Below are 22,756 nucleotides of genomic sequence, written 5' to 3'. Positions count from 1 at the left end.
TGCTCCCCCTGAGCTCTCGCTGGGCCTCTGCTGAAGACGAATACACTCATTCATAGCTTCTTGTCAACTTTACGTTATCTCCTCTCTCCTGACCCAGACATCCACCTGCTGGAGCTCTCTTATTTAGATGACCCACAGGCACCATGAACCAAAATAAGGCCAAAACGTATCCAAAGTTGCCAAACCAGCCCCTCCTCAAAATGAAAAAAACAGCCATCTACCCAGTGACCCCTGCAGCCATTCCTGACTTTCTCTTCTATAAGCAGTTACCAGTTATCAGTCCTCTCTCTCCCACCTCTTAAATGTCTCAAAAGCAGCTCTTACTCCATCCCCGACTGCCTTCTTCAGCCAAACTGAAGTACAAATGTATACTGCTCATGTTTTCTCTCATTTCCAGGATGTTGTTTCTGCAGTCTTCCCACCTCACACAGTGAGTAGTGCCAAGCAGGTGCTTAAAAGCATCTAATATCACTGCCCACTCTTTGTGAGAGAGGCATACAGTTCTAGAATTTTGCATGTATTTTATATGATCCTCCAAACATCTGCATTTACAGATGAGGAAATTAAGGCATGAGGAAGTTACCTAACTTGCCCAAGGTCAAACAGCATTAAGCCTTCAAATCCAGTTAGCCTCCAGATCCCATGCATTAACCATTAAGTGCTTACTGGCCAGTAAATGTTATGGGTTTAAATAAAAAGTCAACCACATTAAATGAGATTTAAAACTGAAAAGTATCCATACAAGTTTGCAATAAAGACATTTGTAGTGATATAAGTGCAACCCCTTTCACTAGGGTGATGCCATGAAGTCAGAAAGCAGATTACAAAGGGCTGAGGAGAGAGTGACAGCATCATTCTTAATCACTACTGTTGGCAATGTGCCTTGTGTAGGCGCCATGCCAAGTGATTTACATACATCACACTTTTTAATCTTCACCAATACCATGAGATAGATAGTACTACTTTCACTGTACAGAAGAGAAAACTGAGTCAAAAGAGTTAAGTATTTTGTGCAAGATTATAATGCAAATAAGTGGCAGAGACAGACTCTGACTTAATTCATTGATCCCAATAGCTGTGCCATTAATCACAGTACCAGGGTTGATAAGCAGGTTTCAAGCCAAATGCAACAAAAATTTCACATGCCATGGATATATAAAGGGCATTTTAGTCATTGATCAATAAAACCACAATTAAGACTGACTTCTTTTAAATTTAAAATGGTTAACCTACTTTCCATTTCTTTAGCAAGGCAACTCCTATCCCAGCACTCTCATCCATTTAGCATATAAAGCGAAGCTGAGTGGAATCTTCCGCCAATGGTTTGTTTCTTAATCTAATACAATTCATAGTGTAGAAGAGACTTTCACAGTAACAATTTTAAACGATCAAGAGAAAACCACAACAGAAAGCATAAAGTTTTAGTTACTAAATGTACGTTTTAGGCAACATCAGTACTTGAAGAAAGACAAAAAGGAAAGGATCAACACGAGCTGATTACATGTTTGTAACCAGACTTATTTCCAAAACTCAAACTTTAGCTATATTTCTATTCACTTATAATTAATGAATGCATGGCTCCACTTTCAAAATCATGATATAAAATCACCATAACTTCCAACATGCCCTCTCCCTTTTTTAAAAAGTAAGTTTACCATGGTCCCAAAATAGAAAATAGTTTCTGTTTTTTATTTTTAATCGCTGACCATTTAGAAAACCAAGTTAAAAGTATCCCCACATTAGAATTTAATGATTTGGGGCTTAATTAATAAGTACTTAAGAAAACAAATCATGAACAATGACAAGATTAAATGAACACTAAACACTCAATATGATATTGTAACATCCAAACTCAGTGTAAAGAGAGGAAGATGTTTTGAAAACTGCACTTTTAACCAAACACCATAGAAGTCCAACTGGCAAATGACAGCACTTTGAAGAAAGACTGTCTTGTAGACCCCTGGATGACACCTGTATGTAATTATACACAGAAAGAGAGCTATAAACCTCTTGTCAAATTTATTCAATTTGTACCTGGGAAAGATAATTAAACGATTTTCACACTTATCAAGATTAATCCTAAATGGAAATTCAACTTGCTAAAATCCTATATTTCCTCCATTTCCTTTGTGTTCATTTTAATTGGAATGTCATAGTTAAAAAAAAAAACAAATTAAAAATGTTAAGGCCCTCTTACATGGCAACTGAAATCTGTGGCATGTTACTATTGACAAAAACATCCCATAGACCTGCCTTCCCTGTCCTCTGTTAGGGTCACCCTTTTTCAGGTGCTTGTCTATAACAAGAAGGAGATAGAGCAGTGGGCAGGGAGAAGAGTCAAAAAGATGCATTAGAAAGTTAAGATGACCCAGTTCTGAGCATGTGTAAAGAAAGGCTAAGGTTGAAGCCACCGAGACCCTCAGACTAGTTATAATGTTCAGGAGCAAGTACATGGTATCCTGTTTGAACAGCTTCAAAGATTCTTGGACAATTACTGGATAAGACAGCATTTCTGTGAAGTTAACTAGATGTCATTAAATACAATGAGCATCTCTTTTACTGTTCTTAAAATAAGCACTGCTTTAGGTCACTGGCTGCTTAACAGAACAAGACAAGCTCATCAAATAAAAACAATTCACTAGAACTCAGAAATCCACTAGAAGACAGCTTTTCTGTCTTGAAACAGCATTTAACCCATAATTGGCTGCCTCTGTTGATTATTTCTAGGCACCTATTTTCCAGTTTCCTAGTATGGGTGCTGCTCTACAAACGGGCCCTACCCCTTTCATTAACCAGTGAATCCTGAATGACACAAATCCTCATGATACTCCGAGGTTCACCTCAAAGTCACTTACTTTATGAAACCTTTTCTGAAACTAACCATAACAAAATCCCTAATAGTTGGTATCTCCTTATGGCAATTAAGACCTGCCACGTTTTACAGCCTATCACTTTCTCTAGGTAAATTCCATGCGGGCAGAAACTGTATTTGCACTTAGGTCTGTCCCTCTTCCCTGCAGCACCTGCAGCTACAGCTCCAACAGAGAAAGTGCAGCTCCATCAGCTTTTGGGATCTCAGTACCCAGTGGCAGGTGGCAGCGAGGATTCCAGGCCAGCTCAATTAAGCCCCAGAAATTCTTCCCATGCCTTTACTAGGGAGTCAATACAGTGTCTCCTTACTTTTAGAGAGTAAATAAATACGCTTGCAGTCATGAAGTATATCTTAGTTGCACAACAGGTCTATTTCCTTTCAGAATCCTTAGCTAACATGAGGAAACAGGAAGGTGGTCCTACTGTTCAAGCGCTGACGGGGAGCATTCATCTACAGACCCCCAAGCTGACCAAAAAGAGTGCTATAGGGACAAACCACTTTATCACAATTTGTCACCAGCCTTTGGATTTTTCTTCCCACTACTTCGCAGAGCAGCTCACCTTTCAGGCAGGAAAACAGCAGTGCAGGAGGAGCCAAAATCACTCCTGCTTTAAAGCGGGCTGCAGAGAAACTCATTCATCACTGAGTAAGGGCTGTAATCTGCTAGTTGAGAACTACAGATATGGGATTCTTCAACACAGGCCCCCTCACCAGCTATCCATGTGTTATGGTGTTCACACAATTCAAAACAGCACACGCCTTATATTATTCCTGATGAGGCCTACCAAGGGAACTGTAAGTACATGGATCCAGATTACCTTCAAGTGACTCCTTTAATTGAGTTTATTAAAATGAGTGAAGGTGATAATCCACCCCATCTCTAGATATTTACCAAGCTTGACACATAAAACTGTTTCAGTTTCTGCACACACGTGAGTCTCTCCCTCCCATCTTCTAAGCCGTGTATATTTGCAAACATAAGTAATGCAAACATGACCCAACGTCAAAAGCGGCAAACTACCAAAATGCTCCCAGTGCCAAAGCCAAATTATCCAGGCCTCAGCCTCATTCGTGGACAGCCCAGCCATCTCGAGGGCAGAAAGAACCCTTGCTCCGGGCATGAGGGTGGATAACCTCTGGTGCTGGGTAACCAGGCCGAGGCCACCAGCGCAGGCCGGACCAGGGGTAGTGAGGGGCGATCCCCATTACATCCCCAATACACACACACACACAGCAGCTGGGGCGGGGGCTGCAGTACTGAGACGCGATGGAGAAACCCGGCTGCGCGGGCCGCTCGCGACCAGCAGAGCCCCCGAGCCCACCCCCGGCCAGCACGCCCCGACTCACCCTGCCCGGTGGGAACGGCCCGCAACGGGCCCGGCCGGCCAGCTGCTCGGCGGACGCCCGCGACCGCTCAGAGCTCACCCGCGGCGGCGCGCGGTGGGACCAGGGCCGCTCGGCACCATCCTCCCCGCCGCGCCGGGACAGCGTCCGGCTCCACGGGGCCGACGCGAGGACCAGAGGCCAGTCCGGCTCCCGCCACCGCGACAAGGACCGGTCTCGGGCTCCAGCACCGCGTCTTCCGGGTGGGGAAAAAACGCCACTGCCAACGCTGCCTTGACCTCCGACACCTGGCGCCTGACGGCGGCGCGGCCGGGACAAGATTCCTCAGTCACGGACAGCGGTGACCACGCCCTCTGAGGGGGTTACGTGGAGGGTGATTGCGTGCGAGTACGTGGTCCGAGTGCATACAGGCGTGGAGTGCATGACGTACGTGTGTGAATCTGTCAGTGTGGTGCTGGGCGTGTGGGAGTTCGTGGTGCGCATGTGTGGGTCTGCGCGCGTATTAAGTGTGTGCTGTGTGATCCGTGTGAGTATAGGTTTGCTCGTTCGAAGGTGTGTATGGTGTGCGTGTGTGTACAGCTCTTTGTGTGCTCGTGCAGTAATCACTGCTGATGAAAGCATAATTTGTGAAATAACTTGGCATTATCCAGTAATACTGAAGAGGTGCATCCTCTGCAGAGTGTTCTACCCTGTAGAAACATTCGCACACACGTCTGCACAAGAAGCCATAATAAAGGATGTTTGTAACACTCACTAAGAATTGAGAAAAAAACAAATGAATACTGTTGACTAGAAAGGACTATTTCAGCCCACTCCATATCCTCTGTTAACAATCTGGACTCGACTCACGTGGAACTCTTCAGACGGTTAATTTTAAAACATTGTGAAAAAGGAGGAATTGACAGAATGCCACTGAAACCTTGATAAAATTTCATGGGAAACCAGGGTTCCCACAGCTGAGTCTCCTGAAAATCCCTAGGATGTAAATTACCAAAGCTTAGAGAAATTTCAGAAACAAAAGTTTCCAATGAGCCTAAATCATCAGAGTCCAAAATGACCACATTTAATATAAAGGCAGTAGTAGTTCTTTGACCCATACTTGCAAATTTTCTTTAAGATTGAGATTACTTCAAAATAAAAAATAACTGACATTCCTATTTTTAAGAAAGTCAAGGACATAGTGGAAGAAAAAGATTGACCTAAAGGCTGGGGTCTCTTGACCCAACTCCCAGCCTCCCAGGGCCCTTTGCCAATGGGGGCTGAAATGGCCAGGGGTGGAGAAGTGACTCTTACAGGTCTGCTGGCTAGGGGAACACAGTTACAGGCCTGCTCAGGCCTGCTAATGAATTAGTAGAATTAATCCAGAGGGCTATAGGATGCTACTGTGAAAGGGATCAAATTAAAGGTTGGTTAAAAGTTTGAAAGTGATTTTTTTAAATGTATGCGGTGGTGGTGCCTCCCTTACCTCTGTGCTTTGGTGGTGCATCTTGAGGCAGAATAAAGGGTAATATTAGGCAGAGGAACTCACACAGGAGTCTCCCTGCTGTACACAATTTCAGTACTGGACCTGGTAGTCTCTGAAATGGGACTACAATTAAGGGCTCCAGAGGTAGGAAATATTCCACAGAAAGGCACCATGTCCATTCATTTGGACCGAACTGGCAGGAATTCCAAAGGCATTGATGGGACTGACTGTCCTGTCCCCACACCTTATTAAGTCAGAGCTGACTGTTGAAGTGTCTTCTTGCCTGGTGGATGGGACAGTTGTATTTCTCTGCACTTATCCAATAAGAAGAACTGAAGGGGATGGATCCGTGTCTCATGCTGCTACCAGCAATACAACTTGTCCAGTGGGCAATAAGAGAATCTGCTTCAGAGGGAAAGGATTGGGTTAAAATTAATGGTGTATGGAGGAAGGGAAGCCAAAAAATTGTCCCACTGAGGGGAAAGAAGCCTACAAATTGTTGTTAAAGGGAAAATCCAACTTAATGTCAACACCAAACATAGATAGGTAAATTATGGTTGAATCAGTCCGCAGAAGTAAGCCATAAATTAATAGTCGTTGATCAGGGAGGAAAACTATGGTCTCTTAGCTTTGACTCTGAAGGTTCTTGGGGCAAGGGACTGTTTATCAAAACCTCCTCTTTCGAAGAGCCAACAAGTGATCTGACCACCGTGGAAAAGAGTGTGGTGGATCCTCAGAAAGTTAAACCTAGAACTACACTATCTATGATCAGCAAGTCTAATCGTAGGAATATACCCAAAAGAATTAAAAACAGGAACTAAGAGGTGGAGCCAAGATGGCGGCGTGACTAGGGCAGTGGAAATCTCCTCCCAAAACCACATGTATTTTTGAAAATACAACAAAGACAACTCTTCTGAAAAGAGAGACCAGAAGACACAGGACTACATCCAGACTACATTTACACCTGTGAGAACCCAGCGCCTCGTGAAGGGGGTAAGATACAAGCCCTGGCCTGGTGGGACCTGAGCGCCCCACACCCCAGCACCGGACGGGAGGAGAGGAGTCGGAGCGGGGAGGTAGAGGGAGCCCAGGACTGCTAAATAGCCAGCCCTAGCCATCCGCAACAGAGCGCAGACACAGTGCATGTGTGGGGTCCTGGATACTAGGGAAACAGGACAGTAAGACCTGTGAGCAGGTTCCTGCAGCCGGCACCCTGGGGACAAAGAAAAGTGAGTGGTTTTTGGAAGTCTTAAAGGGACAGGGACTGCAAAACCGGACGGAAGTATCCTGGGACACTTAGTCCAGCAGAAGGGATTCTGGGGAACTCTGGGCACTCTAACCCCCTGGGCAGCAGAGAGCACGGAGGCCCCTCACAGAGATAAATAGCCTCCCGGCCATTCCCCCTCCAATGCGGCTCCACCATATCGGAGCAGCAACCCGAGGCCACACCCACAGCAACAGCAGAGATAAATTCCATAGTGGCCGGGCAAGAATCAGAAGTCCCGTCTGCACTCAGCTGCCCAACACAAGCCACTAGAGGTCGCTGTTCTCCCAGGAGAGGAAGACCACAAACCAACAAGAAGGGAAGTTCTTCCAGCCACTACACGTGCCAGCTCTGCAAACTATCTCTATCGCCATGAAAAGGCAAAATTTGAGGCAAAGACAACAGAGAAAACAGCTGAGAAGGAGACAGACCTAATCAGTCTTCCTGAAAATTAATTCAAAATAAAAATCATAAAGATGCTGATGGAGATGCAGAGAAATATACAAAAGCTAAGGGATGAAGACTGGAGGGAGATTACAGACATATGGAGGGAGATTACAGACGTACAGAAGGAGATTACAGAAGTGAAACAAACTCTGGAAGGATTTATAAACAGAGTGGATGAGATGCAAGAGGCCATTGATAGAATAGAAACCAGAGAACAGGAACGCATAGAAGCTGACACAGAGAGAGATAAAAGGATCTCCAGGAATGAAACGATATTCAGAGAACTGTGTGACCAATCCAAAAGGAACAATATCCATATTATAGGGGTACCAGAAGAAGAAGAAGAGAGAAAAAGGGATAGAAAGTGTCTTTGAAGAAATAATTGCTGAAAAACTTCCCCAAACAGGGGGAGGAAATAATCAAACAGACCACGGAAATACACAGAACTCCCAAAAGAAAGGACGCAAGGAGGACAACACCAAGACACATAATAATTAAAATTGCAAAGATCAGGGACAAGGAAAGAGTTTTAAAGGCAGCGAGAGAGAAAAAGGTCACCTATAAAGGAAAGCCCATCAGGCTACCATCAGACTTTTCACAGAAACTTAAAGGCAAGAAGAGAATGGCATGATATATTTAATGCAATGAAACAGAAGGGCCTTGAACCAAGAATACTGTATCCAGCACGATTATCATTTAAATATGAAGGAGGGATTAAACAATTCCCAGACAAGCAAAAGTTGAGGGAATTTGCCTCCCACAAACCTACTCTACAGGGTATTTTAGAGGGACTGTTCTGGACGGGAACACTCCTAAGACTAAACAGATGTCACCAGAGAAAATAAAATCACAGCAAAGAAAACAGACTAACCAAATACTAACCAAAGGCAAAAAATAAAATCAACTACCCACAAAAGTAGTTAAAGGAAACACAAAAGAGCACAGAATAAAACAACCAACATATAAAGAATGGAGGAGGAGGAATAAGAAGGGAGAGAAGAAAAGAATCTCCAGACAGTGTATATAACAGCTCAATAAGCGAGCTAAGTTAGGCAGTAAGATACTAAAGAAGCTAACCTTGAACCTTAGGTAACCATGAATCTAAAGCCTGCAATGGCAATAAGTACATATCTTTCAATAGTCACCATGTAATGGACTGAATACACCAATCAAAATACACAGAATAACAGAATGGATAAAAAAGCAAGACCCATCTATATGCTGCTTACAAGAAACTCACCTCAAACCCAAAGACATGCACAGACTAAAAGTCAAGGGATGGAAAAACATATTTTAGGGAAAAAACAGAGAGAAGAAAGCAGGGTTGCAGTACTAGTACCAGACAAAATACACTTCAAAACAAAGAAACAAGAGATAAAGAAGGACATTACATAATGATAAAGGGCTCAGCCCTACAAGAGGATATAACCATTCTAAATATATATGCACCCAACACAGGAGCACCAGCATATGTGAAACAAATACTAACAGAATTAAAGGGGGAAATAGAATGCAATACACTCATTTTAGGAGACTTCAACACGCCACTCACCCCCAAATGATAGATCCACTGGGCAGAAAATAAGTAAGGACATGGAGACACTGAACAACACACTAGAACAGATGGACCAAATAGACATCTATAGAACTCTACATCCTAAAGCAACAGGATACACATTCTTCTCAAGTGCACATGGAACATTCTCCAGAGTAGACCACATACTAGCACACAAAAAGAGTATCAGTAAGTTCCAAAAGATTGAAATTCTACCAACCAACTTTTGAGACCACAAAGGTATAAAACTAGCAATAAATTGTACAAAGAAAACAAAAAGGCTCACAAACACATGGAGGCTTAACAACATGCTCCTAAATAATCAATGGATCAATGAACAAATTAAAATAGAGATCAAGGAATATATGAAAACAAATGATAACAACAACACAAAGCCCCAACTTCTGTGAGACGCAGCAAAAGCAGTCTTAAGAGGAAAGTATATAGCGATCCAGGCACACATAAAGAAGGAAGAACAATCCCAAATGAATAGTCTAACATCACAATTATCGAAAGTGGAAAAAGAAGAACAAATGAAGCCTGAAGTCAGCAGAAGGAGGGACATAGTAAAGATCAGAGAAGAAATAAACAAAATTGAGAAGAATAAAACAATAGAAAAAATCAGTGAAACCAAGAGCAGGTTCTTTGAGAAAATAAACAAAATAGATAAGCCTCTAGCCAAACTTATTAAGAGAAAAAGAGAATCAACACACATCAACAGAATCAGAAATGAGAATGGAAAAATCATGACAGACTCCACAGAAATACAAACAATTATTAAAGACTACTATGAAAAGCTATAGGCTAACAAGCTGGAAAACCTAGAAGAAATGGGCAACTTCCTAGAAAAATACAATCTAACAAGACTGACCAAGGAAGAAACACAAAAGATGAACTTTTTCTTTTTTGAAACTGTAATAAAAAAACTACCGAACAAAACCCCCGGGCCAGACGGATTTACCTCGGAATTTTATCAGACATACAGAGAAGACATAATACCTATTCTCCTTAAAGTTTTCCCAAAAATAGAAGAAGAGGGAGTACTCCCAAACTCATTCTATGAAGCCAACATCACCCTAATACCAAAACCAGGCAAAGACCCCACCAAAAAAGAAAATTACAGACTAATATCCCTGATGAATGTAGATGCAGAAATATTCAATAAAATATAAGCAAACCGAATTCAAAAATATATCAAAAGGATCATACACCATGACCAAGTGGGATTCATCCCAGGGATGCAAGGATGGTACAACATTCGAAAATCCATCAACATCATCCACCACATCAACAAAAAGAAGGACAAAAACCACATGATCATCTCTGTAGATGCTGAAAAAGCATTCGAAAAAATTCAACATCCATTCATGATAAAAACTCTCAACAAAATGGGCATGGAGAGCAAGTACCTCAACATAACAAAGGCCATATATGATAAACCCACAGCCAACATCATACTGAACAGCAAGAGACTGAAAGCTTTTCCTCTGAGATCGGGAACAAGACAGGGATGCCCACTCTCCCCACTGTTACTTAACATAGTAGTGGAAGTCCTAGCCACAGCAATTAGACAAAACAAAGAAATACAAGGAATCCAGTGTGGCAAAGAAGAAGTTAAACTGTCACTATTTGCAGATCACATTATATTGTACATAAAAAACCCTAAAGACTCCACTCCAAAACTACTAGAACTGACATTGGAATACAGCAAAGTTGCAGCCTACAAAATTAACACACAGAAATCCGTGGCTACCCTATACACTAACAATGAACTAATAGAAAGAGAAATCAGGAAAACAACTCCATTCACAATTGCATCAAAAAGAATAAAATACTTAGGAATAAACCTAACCAAGGAAGTGAAAGACCTATACCCTGAAAACTACAAGATACTCTTAAGAGAAATTAAAGGCGACACTAACAAATGGAAACTCATCCCATGCTCTTGGCTAGAAAGAATTAATATCATCAAAATGGCCATCCTGCCCAAAGCAATATACAGATTTGATGAAATCCCTATCAAATTACCAGCAACAATATTCAATGAACTGGAAGAAATAGTTCAAAAATTCATATGGAACCACCAAAGACCCCGAATAGCCAAAGCAATCCTGAGAAAGAAGAATAAAGTGGGGGGGATCTCACTCCCCAACTTCAAGCTCTACTACAAAGCCATAGTAATCAAGACAATTTGGTACTGCCACAAGAACAGAGCCACAGACCAGTGGAACAGATTAGAGACTGCAGACATTAACCCAAACATATATGGTCAATTAATATTTGATAAAGGAACGATGGACATACAATGGGGAAATGACAGTCTCTTCAACAGATGGTGCTGGCGAAACTGAACAGCTACATGTGAGAGAATGAAACTGGACCATTGTGTAACCCCATACACAAAAGTAAAATCGAAATGGATCAAAGACCTGAATGTAAGTCATGAAACCATAAATCTCTTAGGAAAAAACATAGGCAAAAATCTCTTAGACATAAACATTAGTGACCTCTTCTTGAACATATCTCCCTGGGTAAGGAAAACAAAAGCAAAAATGAACAAGTGGGACTATATTAAGCTGATAAGCTTCTGTATAGCAAAAGACACCATCAATAGAACAAAAAGGTACCCTACAGTATGGAAGAATATATTTGTAAATGACAGATCCGATAAAGGCTTGACATCCAAAATATATAAAGAGCTCACATGCCTCAACAAACAAAATCAAATAATCCAATCAAAAAATGGGCAGAGTAACTAAACAGACAGTTCTCCAAAAAAGAAATTCAAATGGCCAACAGACACATGAAAAGATGCTCCACATCGCTAATTGTCAGAGAAATGGAAATTAAAACCATAATGAGATATCACCTCACACCAGTAAGGATGGCTACCATCCAAAAGACAAACAACAACAAATGTTGGCGAGGTTGTGGAGAAAGCAGAACCCTCCTACACTGCTGGTGGGAATGTAAATTAGTTCAACCATTGTGTGACGCAGTATGTAGGTTCCTCAAAATGCTCAAAATAGACTTACCATTTGACCCAGGAATGCCACTCCTAGGAATTTACCCTAAGAATGCAGCACTCCAGTTTGAGAAAGGCAGATGCACCCCTATGTTTATCACAGCACTATTTACAATAGCCAAGAATTGGAAGCAACCTAAGTGTCCATCAGTAGATGAATGGATAAAGAAGATGTGGTACATATACACATTGGAATATTATTCAGCCATAAGAAGAAAACAAATCCTACCACTTGCAACAACATGGATGGAGCTAGAGGGTATTAGGCTCCATGAAATAAGCCAAGTGGAGAAAGAGAAATACCAAATGATTTCACTCATCTGTGGAGTATAAGAACAAAGGAAAAACTGAAGGAAAAAAACAGCAGCAGAATCACAGAACCCAAGAATAGACTAACAGGTACCACAGGGAAAGGGACTGGGGAGGAAGGGTGGGTAGGGAAGAATAAGGGGGGGAAGAAAGGGGGCATTATGATTAGCATGTATAATGTGGGGGGTGGGAGAAAGGGGAGGGCTGTGCAACACAGAGAAGACAAGTAGTGATTCTACAACACTTTGCTATGCTGATGGACAGTGACTGTAATGGGGTTTGTGGGGGGGACTTGGTATAGGGGAGAGCCTAGTAAACATCATATTCTTCATGTAATTATCAATTAATGATAACAAAAAAAAAGAGAAAGAAAAGGGGGATTACTCCCTGATTGGATAAAAGTAAGTGCAAATCAATGATTAATGCATGCTTTACATATCCTTAATTTTGATCTTTTAAAGGGTGTCAGATGATCAGCTATGGAAGTACATTTTTGTGATAATATTCCTTTCTCTTAAAAAAAAAAAAGCAGTTCCTGTGTGGTGATCTCTAATAGGTTCTTCACAATGGTATAAAGGTCATATCAAAGTGTGGGCAAAGCATTTGTTTGTGTTTATACAGAGGATCGAAGCCTAATTTGGCTACCCAGAAAACGAATTAAGATACGATATGAAGAAGAACTTCCAACATCAACATCCTCTGGAAGAGTCATTCCAGAAGATGATCATCAAAAAATTTCAACAAAGATCCTGGCGCTGTTGCAGTTGTAGCTGCATTCATCCCACCGGTTCCTGGACTTGCCATTGGAATGAAGAAGGAGATATCTAAGCTGGCCTGTGCATACAGTAAAACAACAAATTTGACTGTATCTATATCCAAGAATTAGGAGAAGTGCAAGTTGCAGTGCTCCAAAATCGTGTGACTATAGACTATCTACTGTTAAAAGAACATATGGGATGTGAACAGTTCCCAGGAATGGGTTGTTTTAATTTGTCTGATTTTTCTCAAACTATTCAAATTCATTTAGACAATATCCATCATATCATTGATAAGTTTTCACAAATGCCTAGGGTACCTAACTGGTTTTCTTGGTTTCACTGTATATGGCTGGTAATTGTAGGTCTGCCTTTTTATGTATCTGTATTCCTATTCTGTTAATGTGTGTGCGCAATTTAATTAGTAGTTTGTTAAAACCCATACATGCTTATGTTACTCTACAAGAAGATATGTCAAAGAAATAATCAATCTTCCCATGTTTTCTTCCATCTGCTACTTCTATAGCTTTTCTTTTTCCTTCTTAATTACAACCCTTTAGTAGAATTCGTGCCTCATATAGAAAATTACCGAGTATCATAATTATTCCAAGTGGTAAAGATATCTCAAGAGAAATGCTGGGCATAGAAGCCACAGGGCATAGATCTGCAAAGAAGTAGAAAGCTATCCTTTTCAAAGATTATTGCTTCTCTCTCACTTACCAACTTTACATTTCCCTGTATGGCCCCGGAAGATGACTGGTTAGCCAGAGACGGGTAAGATTCCTCAAGGGTGGAACAACCTAAGATAGGCACAGTCACAGGGGGGCCATCAGGTGAGAAATTGGGGATCATCAGGTGAGAAATTGGGGATCAACAAATTGGCTTAGAACCTCACCTCCCCATTTTGAGAGAAATCTTCTGCATTCGTGAATGTTTTGTTGCCCTTGTCTAGCTTGGAGTGATACTTAGTCTATAGGCACAGACCTGATCATCTACATTTGCCCTCTTACAGCACTAAATTATGTTTCCTACCTTTATCTTGCATCTACCTACCACTTCAGCATTTTATTTAAAATAATAATAATAATAATAAGGGAGAAATGTGGGATTCACAAATAAATCAAGTATAAAAATCAAATGAATAATCATATCTGACTTGATTGTTTATAGTTCATGATGCGTGATCAAAACCGAAAGTTTCTGTGATATCACTGCCCTTGCACTGTTCACCATGTAAGAACTTATTCACTATATAAGAACTTGTTCACCATGTAAGAACTTGTTCGTTATGCCTCAGAAGATTGGAGACTGTTGAGAATTAGGCTTGGGGTTGATTAATGATTGTGCATTGAGTCCCCTATACAGAATTTTATTGTTGTTAACAACCATTTGATCAATAAATATGAGAGATGCTCTCTCAAAAAAAATTTTGATAATAAAAATTTGCCCCTAAAAAAAAAACAGGAACTAAGACAGATACTTGTATACCATGGTTCATCACACCATTATTTGCAATAGCCCAAAAGTGGAAACAATCCAAATGTCCACCAACAGATGACTGGACAAACGAAATGTTATAAACACACAATAGAATATAATCTTAAAGAGGAATGAAATTCTGATATATGCTGCAACATGGATGAACCATGAAAACATGATAAATGAAATAAGATAGACAAAAAAGAACAAATATTGTGTGATTTCACTTATATGAAGCAACTAGACTAGGTACCTGACTAAGATAGAAAATAGAATAGAGGTTACTAGGGGCCATGGACAGTGGAGCAAAGGGAAAGGAATAGTTACTCCCTGCAGGCCTCATCTGTGATAATATTATGTGTAAAAATAGGTATTTTTTCTTTTGCTGTAGGTGGAAAGCCATAAGGATGGGGACAGGCAATTGGGGTACTTGAATCACTGACAGAGGAAAAGGAGTAGATATAATCTAGCTGGCCTACATTCCTGAAAATTAAAATGCAGAATATCAACATGGAGGTACGAGAAACAATGTGGCCAACCCAAACCAAAGAACCACACCCAGACCAAAGCCACTGGGAGGGACTGTTACTCAGTTGACCTCCCCCCTTGGGGACTTAGCATCTTGAGTTCCCTATTTATTTCCTAAGTGTGCTAAAGCAGTTGGTACTCAATGGCAACATCATGTGTGGATGGTCCAACCGCACTGACCCCTAGGCACAAAAGAGCCCTAGGAGAATATGAAGCAGGGCTGGATGTAGTTGGCTGGTGTAAGTCCATGTTAATGAGGAAAGAATATCCTGAGGAAGAAGACCTCCTAGTGCACATCAGGTTGCCTCACAGGCATCAAATTCCAGGATGAAGGGCATGGGGTGTGAGTGCCTGGCATGGTAACAGAGCCCTGACAGGAGGGCCTTACCCCTAGAGCAGATACTAAGACAATATGGCCACACCACAATGGGAATGACTGGCAGGTCAACAGGTGGATCAGGTGCTTAGGCACACCAGGAACAAGGACCAGGAATTCTCATAGTGGAAGCCCAGGATCTGGACTGATGGGAGACGTATCTCAGTGTATGTGATTTTTACTGGAAAATGCAACCTATCAGAGTGCTTTTTTAGTGCTTTGGTGCCATGAGTGAGGCTGATTCTTTTCCTAAAGTGAAACTCATTGGTATTAAATTATAAACAGGGAGAGGTCTCAAGATGGTGGAGTGAGTAGGGTAGTGGAAATCTCTTCCCAAACCATATATATTTTTGAAAATACAACAAACACAACTATTCCTAAAAGAGAAACCAGAAGATACAGTACAACAGCCAGGCTTCATCTACATCTGGGAGAACTCAGCGTCTCACGAAAAGGGTAAGATACAAAGCCATGACCCAGCAGGACCCGAGCATTCCCCCCACCCCAGCTCATCAGTGGAAGGAAAAGAATCAGATTGGGGAGGGAGTGGAAGCACAGGACTTTCAAATAACCAGCCCTAGTAATCTGCACTGGGAGCACAGACACACATTGCATGGTATACTGGATATTAGAGAAACAGAAAAGGAAAATTCAAGATGGAGACAGCAAGCGAGTCCCCACAGCAGGTTTCTCTGGGACAAAAAAAAACCTGGCACTTTTTTAAAGTCTTAAAGGGACAAGGGCTCAACAACTGGACAAAATCATCCCAGCACACTCAGCCAAGCAGGCTGGGAATCTTGAGAAACTTCAGACTCCCTAACCCCTTGGTGGATAACACACCCCTGAAGCCCCTAACAGTGATAAACAGCCTAACATTCATTCCCCCTGGCTGGTGCTGCAAGCAAACCGTTGACCCACCACAGCTGCAGAGCAGCCAGAGAGGAGACATGCCCACAGCAACCACAGAGTCTCCTCCAAGTGTGCAGCTAACCAGGACAGGTAGCAGGAGCCAGAACAAGGTCCAGAAGGCATGAAGGGGTGCCATTCTTGCAGGAGAACACACCCAGCATGGCTGAGACCCCCTGCAGTGCTCTACACTACCCTGAGGGTGGCTTTGCTCACAGAAGCTCAGGAGATTTTCCCAGAGGCTGCTCCTGGTGTGTGGGTAGATGGCACAGGCAGCAAAAAAGGGCAAGACAACCAACAAGCAGGAAGGGACTTTGTTATCCCAGTTGACACAAGTGCCATCTGCCTGTGAACACTTCTTTCACCATGAAAAGGTAAAAGAATCTGGTCCAGTCAAAAATCAATCAGACAACTCCAGAGAGAGGGCCAGGGAAGATAGATATAGCCAATCTTCCAGAAAAATAATTCAAAATAAAAGTCATAACCATGCAGATGGACCTGCAGAGAAATATGAAAGAGCTAAGGGATTAAGACCAGAGGGAGAATACAGAAATGAAATAATCGACAGAAGGGATTAAGAGCAAACTGAAAGAGGTGCAAGAGACTGTTAACAGGATAGAAATCAGAGAACAGGAATACAGAGAAACTGAGACAGAGAGAGATAAAAGGATCTCTAGGAATGAAATATTGAGAGAACTGTGTGACCAAACCAAACGGAACAATATTCGCATTACAGGGGTACCAGAAGAAGAAGAGGGAGAAAAAGGGATAGAAAATGTCTTTGAAGAAATAATTGCTGAAAACTTCCCCAAGCTAGGGAAGGAAATAATCTCTCCAACCATAGAAGCCCAAAGATCTCCCAACACAAGGGAACCAAGGAGGACAACACCAAGACATATAATAATTAAAATGGCAAAGATCAAAGACAGGGACAGAGCACTAAATGCAGCAGGAGAGAAAAAAAAGATTACCTACAAAGGAAAACCCATCAGGCTATCATCAGACTTATTAACAGAAACCTAACAGGAAAGAAGAGAATGGCATGATATATTTAATGCAATGAAACAGAATGGCATTGAATACTGCATCCAGCACGATTATCATGTAAATTTGAAGGAGGGATTCAACAATCTCCAGAGAAGCAAAGGTTGAGGGAATTTGCCTCCCACAAACGACTCCTATAGGGTATTTTAAAGGGACTGCTCTAGATGAAAGCACTCCTAAGGCTAAAGAGATGTCATCAGAGAAAATAAAATCACAGCAAAGAAAGCTGACCAACCAAATATTAACTTAAGGCAAAAAAATAAATAGAATATTCACAAAACAGTCAAAGGAAACACAAAAGAGTACAGAATAAAACACCTAACATATAAAGAATGGAAGAGGAAGAAAAACAAGGGAGAGAAATAAAGAATCATTACACTGTGTTTATAAAGCTTAATAAGAGAGCTAAGTTAGATGGTTAGATAGTAAAGAAGATACTCTTGAACCTTTGGTAACCACAAAACCAAACCTGCAATGGCAATAAGTACATATCTTTCGATAATTACCCTAAAGGTAAATGGATTGAATGCACCAATCAAAAGATACAGAGTAAAAGAATGGATAAAAAAGCAAGATACATCTATATGCTGCTTACAAAAGACTCACCTAAAATGCAAAGATATACACAGACAAAAAGAGAAGGGATGGAAGAAGATATTTCATGTGAAAAATAGGGAGAAAAAAACAGGTGTTGCAGTACTTGTATCAGACAAAATAGACTTCAAAACAAAAAAAGTAACAAGAGATAAAGGAGGACATTACGTAATGATAAAGGGGACAATCCAACTAGAGGATATAACCATTATAAATATCTATGCACCCAACACAGGAGCACTGACATATTTGAAAGAAATGCTAACAGAATTAGGGGAGGAAATAGAATGCAATGCATTCATTTTGGAGACTTCAATACACCACTCACTCCAAAGGACAGATCCACCAGACAGAAAATAAATAAGGACACAGAGGCACAGAACAACCCACTAGAAGAGATGGGCTTAATAGACATCTACAGAACTCTACACCAAAAATCAGCAGGATACACATTCTTCTCAAGTGCACATGGAACATTTTCCAGAACAGACCATATAACAGGCCACAAAAAGAATCTCAGTAAATTCAAAAAGATTGAAACTGTACCGACCAACTTCTCTGATCACAAGTGAATAAAACTAGAAATAAATTGTACAAAGAGAGTAGAAAGGCTCACAAACACATGGATGCTTAACAACATACTCCTAAATAATCAATGGATCAATGACCAAGTTAAAACAGAGATCAAGCAATATATGGAGACAAATAACAACAACAGCACAAAGCCACAACTGCTGTGGGACACAGCAAAGGAAGTTCTAAGAGGAAAGTATATAGCAATCCAGGCCTGGTTAATGAAGGAAGAACAATCCCAAATGAATAGTCTAAAGTCACAATTAATGTGTGATTACACATTTTTATATGTCTTATAGACATATTTTTATAGACACAAAATTATATGTCTGATGTCTAAATTTCATCAGACATATAGAGAAGGTGTTACATCCATTCTCCTTAAAGATTTCCAAAAAATAGAAGAGGAGGGAATACTTTCAAACTCATTCTATGAAGCCACAATCACTCTAATACCAAAACCAGGCAAAGACCACACTAAAAAAGAAAATTAGAGACCAATAACCCCGATGAACATAGATGCAAAAATACTTAACAAAATATTAGCAAACCAAATTCAGACATATACCAAGAGGATCATACACCATGATCAAGTGGGATTCATCTCAGAGATGCAAGAATGGTACAACACTCAAAAATCCATGAATTTCATCCACCATATTGACAAAGAGGACAAAAATGACATGATCATCTCCATAGATGCAGAAATGGCATTTGACAAAATTCAAAATCCATTCATGAAAAAAACTCTTAACAAAATGGGTATAAGGGGCAAGTACCTCAACATAATAAAGTCCGTATATGACAATCCACAGCCAACATCATACTTAACAGCGAGAAGCTGAAAGCTTTGCCTCTAAGATCGGGAAGAAGACAGGGATGCCCACTCTGCCCACTATTACCCAACATAGTACTGGAGGTCCTAGCCATGGCAATCAGACAAAAGAAAGAAATACAAGGAATCCAGATTGGTAAAAAAGAAGTCAAACTGCCACTATTTGCAGATGACATGATATTGTACATAAAAAACCCTAAAAACTCCACTCCAGAACTACAAGAACTGATATCGGAATACAGCAAAGTTGCAGGATACAAAATTAATGCACAGAAATCTGAGGCTTTCCCATACACTAATAATCAACTAATAGAAAGAGAAATTAGGAAAACAATTCCATTCACAGTTGCATCAAAAAGAATAAAATACCTACGAATAAACCTAACCAAGGAAGTGAAAGACCCACACCCCAAAAACTAAACGACATTCTTAAGAGAAATTAAAGAGGACACTAACAAATGGAAACTCTACCCATGCTCCTGGCTAGGAAAAATTAATATTGTCAAAATAGCCATCCTGCCCAAAGCAATCTACAGATTCAATGCAATCCCTATCAAATTACCAACAACGTTCTTCAACTAACTGGAACAAATAGTTCTAAAATTCATATGGAACCACAAAAGTCCCCGAATAGCCAAAGCAATCTTGAGAAAGAAGAATAAAGTGGGAGGGATCTTGCTCCCCAACTTCAAGCTGTACTACAAAGCCACAGTAATCAAGACAATTTGACACTGGCACAAGAACAGAGTCAGAGACCAGTGGAACAGAATAAAGTCTCCAGACATTAACTCAAACATATATGGTCAATTAATATATGGTAAAGGAGGCATGGATATACAATGGGGAAATGACAGCCTCTTCAACAGCTGGTGTTGGCAAAACTGGACAGCTACATGTAAGAGAATGAAACAGGACCATTGTCTAACTCCATAAACAAAAGTAAATTCGAAATGGAACAAAGACCTGAATTTAAGCCATGAAATCATAAAACTCTTAGAAAAAAATATAGGAAAAAATCTCTTGGACATAAACATGAGCAACTTCTTCATGAGCATATCTCCCCAGGCAAGGGAAACAAAAGCAAAAATGAAGAAGTGCTACTACATGGAGCTGAAAAACTTCTGTGCAGCAAAGGACACCAGTAATAGAACAAAAATGTACACTACAGTATGGGAGAATATATTCATAAATGACAGATCCAATAAAGGGCTGACATCCAAAATATATAAAGAACTCACACACATAAACAAAAAAAAAAGTGAACAATGCAATTAAAAAATAGGCACAGGAGATGAACAGACAGTTCTCCAAAGAAGTAATTCAGATGGCCAACAGGCACATGAAAAGATGCTCCACATCGCTAGTCATCAGAGAAATGCAAATTAAAACCACAATGATATATCACCTCACACCAGAAAGGATCACCACCATCCAAAAGACAAACAACAACAAATGTTGGCAAGATCGTGGAGAAAGGGGAACCCTCCCACACTGCTGGTGGGAATGTAAATTAGTTTAACCATTGTGGAAAGCAGTATGGAGGTTCCTCAAAAAGTTCAAAATATAAATACTGTTTGACCCAGGAATCCCACTTCTAGGAATTTACCTAAAGAACGCAGCAGCCCAGTTTGAAAAGACAGATGCACCCCTATGTTTATCACAGCACTATTTACAATAGCCACGAAATGGAAGCAATCTAAGTGTCTGTCAGTAGATAAATGGATTAAGAAGATGTGGTACATATATATAATGGAGTATCATTAAGCCACAAGAAGAAAACAAATCCTACCAATTGCAACTACATGGATGGAGCTAGAGGGTATTATGCTCAGTGAAATAAGCCAGGTGGAAAAAGACAAGTACCAAATGATTTCACTCATATGTGGAATAAAGAGCAAAGGAAAAACTGAAGGAACAAAACAGCAGCAAAAACACAGAACCCAAGAAAGGACTAACAATTATCAAAGGGACAGCAACTGGAGAGGATGGATGGGAAAGGATGGAGAAGACTGGGAAGAAGAAAGGGGTCCTTATGATTAGCATGTATAATATGGTGGGGCACGGGGAGGGCTGTGCAACACAGAGAAGACAAGTAGTGATTGTACAGCATCTCACTACGTTGATGGACAGTGACTAATGGGGCATGTTGGGGTGACTTGGTGAAGGGGAGAGTCTAGTAAACATAATGTTCCTCATGTAATTGTAGATTAATGATACCAAAATTAAAAAAAGTGAAGGCAAACTGTCACTATTTGCAGATGACATGTACATAAAAATCCCTAAAGACTTCACTCCAAAACTAGAACTAATATCTGTATTCAGCAAAGTTGCAGGATACAAAATTAATACATAGAAATTTGTTGCTTTTCTATACACTAACGATGAACTAGCAGAAAGGGAAATGACAAAAACAATTCCATTCACAATTGCATCAAAAAGAATAAAATACCTAGGGAAAAACCTAACCAAGGAAGTTAAAGACCTATACCCTGAAAACTACAAGACACTCTTAAGAGAAATTAAAGAGGACACTAACAAATGGAAACTCATCCCATTCTCTTTGCTAGGAAGAATTAATATCATCAAAATGGCCATCCTGCCAAAGCAATCTACAGATTCAATGCAATCCCTATCAAAATACTGACAGCATCCTTCAACGAACTGGAACAAATAGTTCTAACATTCATATGGAACCACCAAAGACCCCGAATAGCCAAAACAATCCTGATAAGGAAGAATAAGGTTGCGGAGATCTTGCTCCCCAACATGAAGCTCTACTACAAAGACACAGTAATCAGCAAAATTTGGTACTGGCACAAGAACAGAGCCACAGACCAGTGGAACAGAAAGAGTCTCCCGACTTTAACCCAAACATATATGGTCAATTAATATATGATAAAGGAGCCATGGACATACATTGGGAAAATGACAGCCTCTTCAACAGATAGTGTTGGCAAAACTGGACAGCTACATGTAAGAGGATGTAACTGGATCATTGTCTAGCCCCATACACAAAAGTAAATTCAAAATGGATCAAAGACATTAATGTAAATCATGAAGGCATAAAATTCTTAGAAAAAAACATAGGCAAAAATCTCTTGGAAATAAACATGAGTGACTTCTTCATGATCATATCTCCTGAGCAAGGGATACAAAAGCTAAAATGAACAAGTGGGACTATATCAAGCTGAAAAGCTTCTGTACAGCAAAGGACACCACCAATAGTACAAAAAGGCAGCCTACAGTATGGGAGAAGATCTGATAAAGGGTTGACATTCAAAATGTATAAAGAGCTCACATACCTCAACAAACAAAAAGTGAACAACACAATTAAAAATGGGCAGAGGAGCTGAACAGACAGTTCTCCAAAGAAGAAATTCAGATG

The 22,756-nt window shown here is 40.6% G+C and overlaps 2 protein-coding genes across 2 annotated transcripts in view; both read right to left on the bottom strand.

Annotated features, from left to right (window-relative positions):
* Window positions 1–4,525, bottom strand: part of TMEM248 (transmembrane protein 248) — a 30,102-nt gene extending 25,577 nt beyond the window's left edge. The window contains exon 1 of the mRNA XM_036907901.2: window positions 4,220–4,525. The gene's annotated coding sequence lies outside the window, so the exon portion shown is untranslated. The remainder of the gene's footprint in view (window positions 1–4,219) is intronic.
* Window positions 1–22,756, bottom strand: part of TPST1 (tyrosylprotein sulfotransferase 1) — a 591,927-nt gene that overhangs the window by 63,735 nt on the left and 505,436 nt on the right. The gene's annotated exons all lie outside the window — the stretch shown is intronic.

This window comes from Manis pentadactyla, chromosome 10 (genome assembly GCF_030020395.1).
Source record: "Manis pentadactyla isolate mManPen7 chromosome 10, mManPen7.hap1, whole genome shotgun sequence".
NCBI lineage: Eukaryota > Metazoa > Chordata > Mammalia > Pholidota > Manidae > Manis > Manis pentadactyla.
Note: the sequence above shows the minus strand (reverse complement) of the source record. Positions and strands in the feature narration are given on the sequence as shown.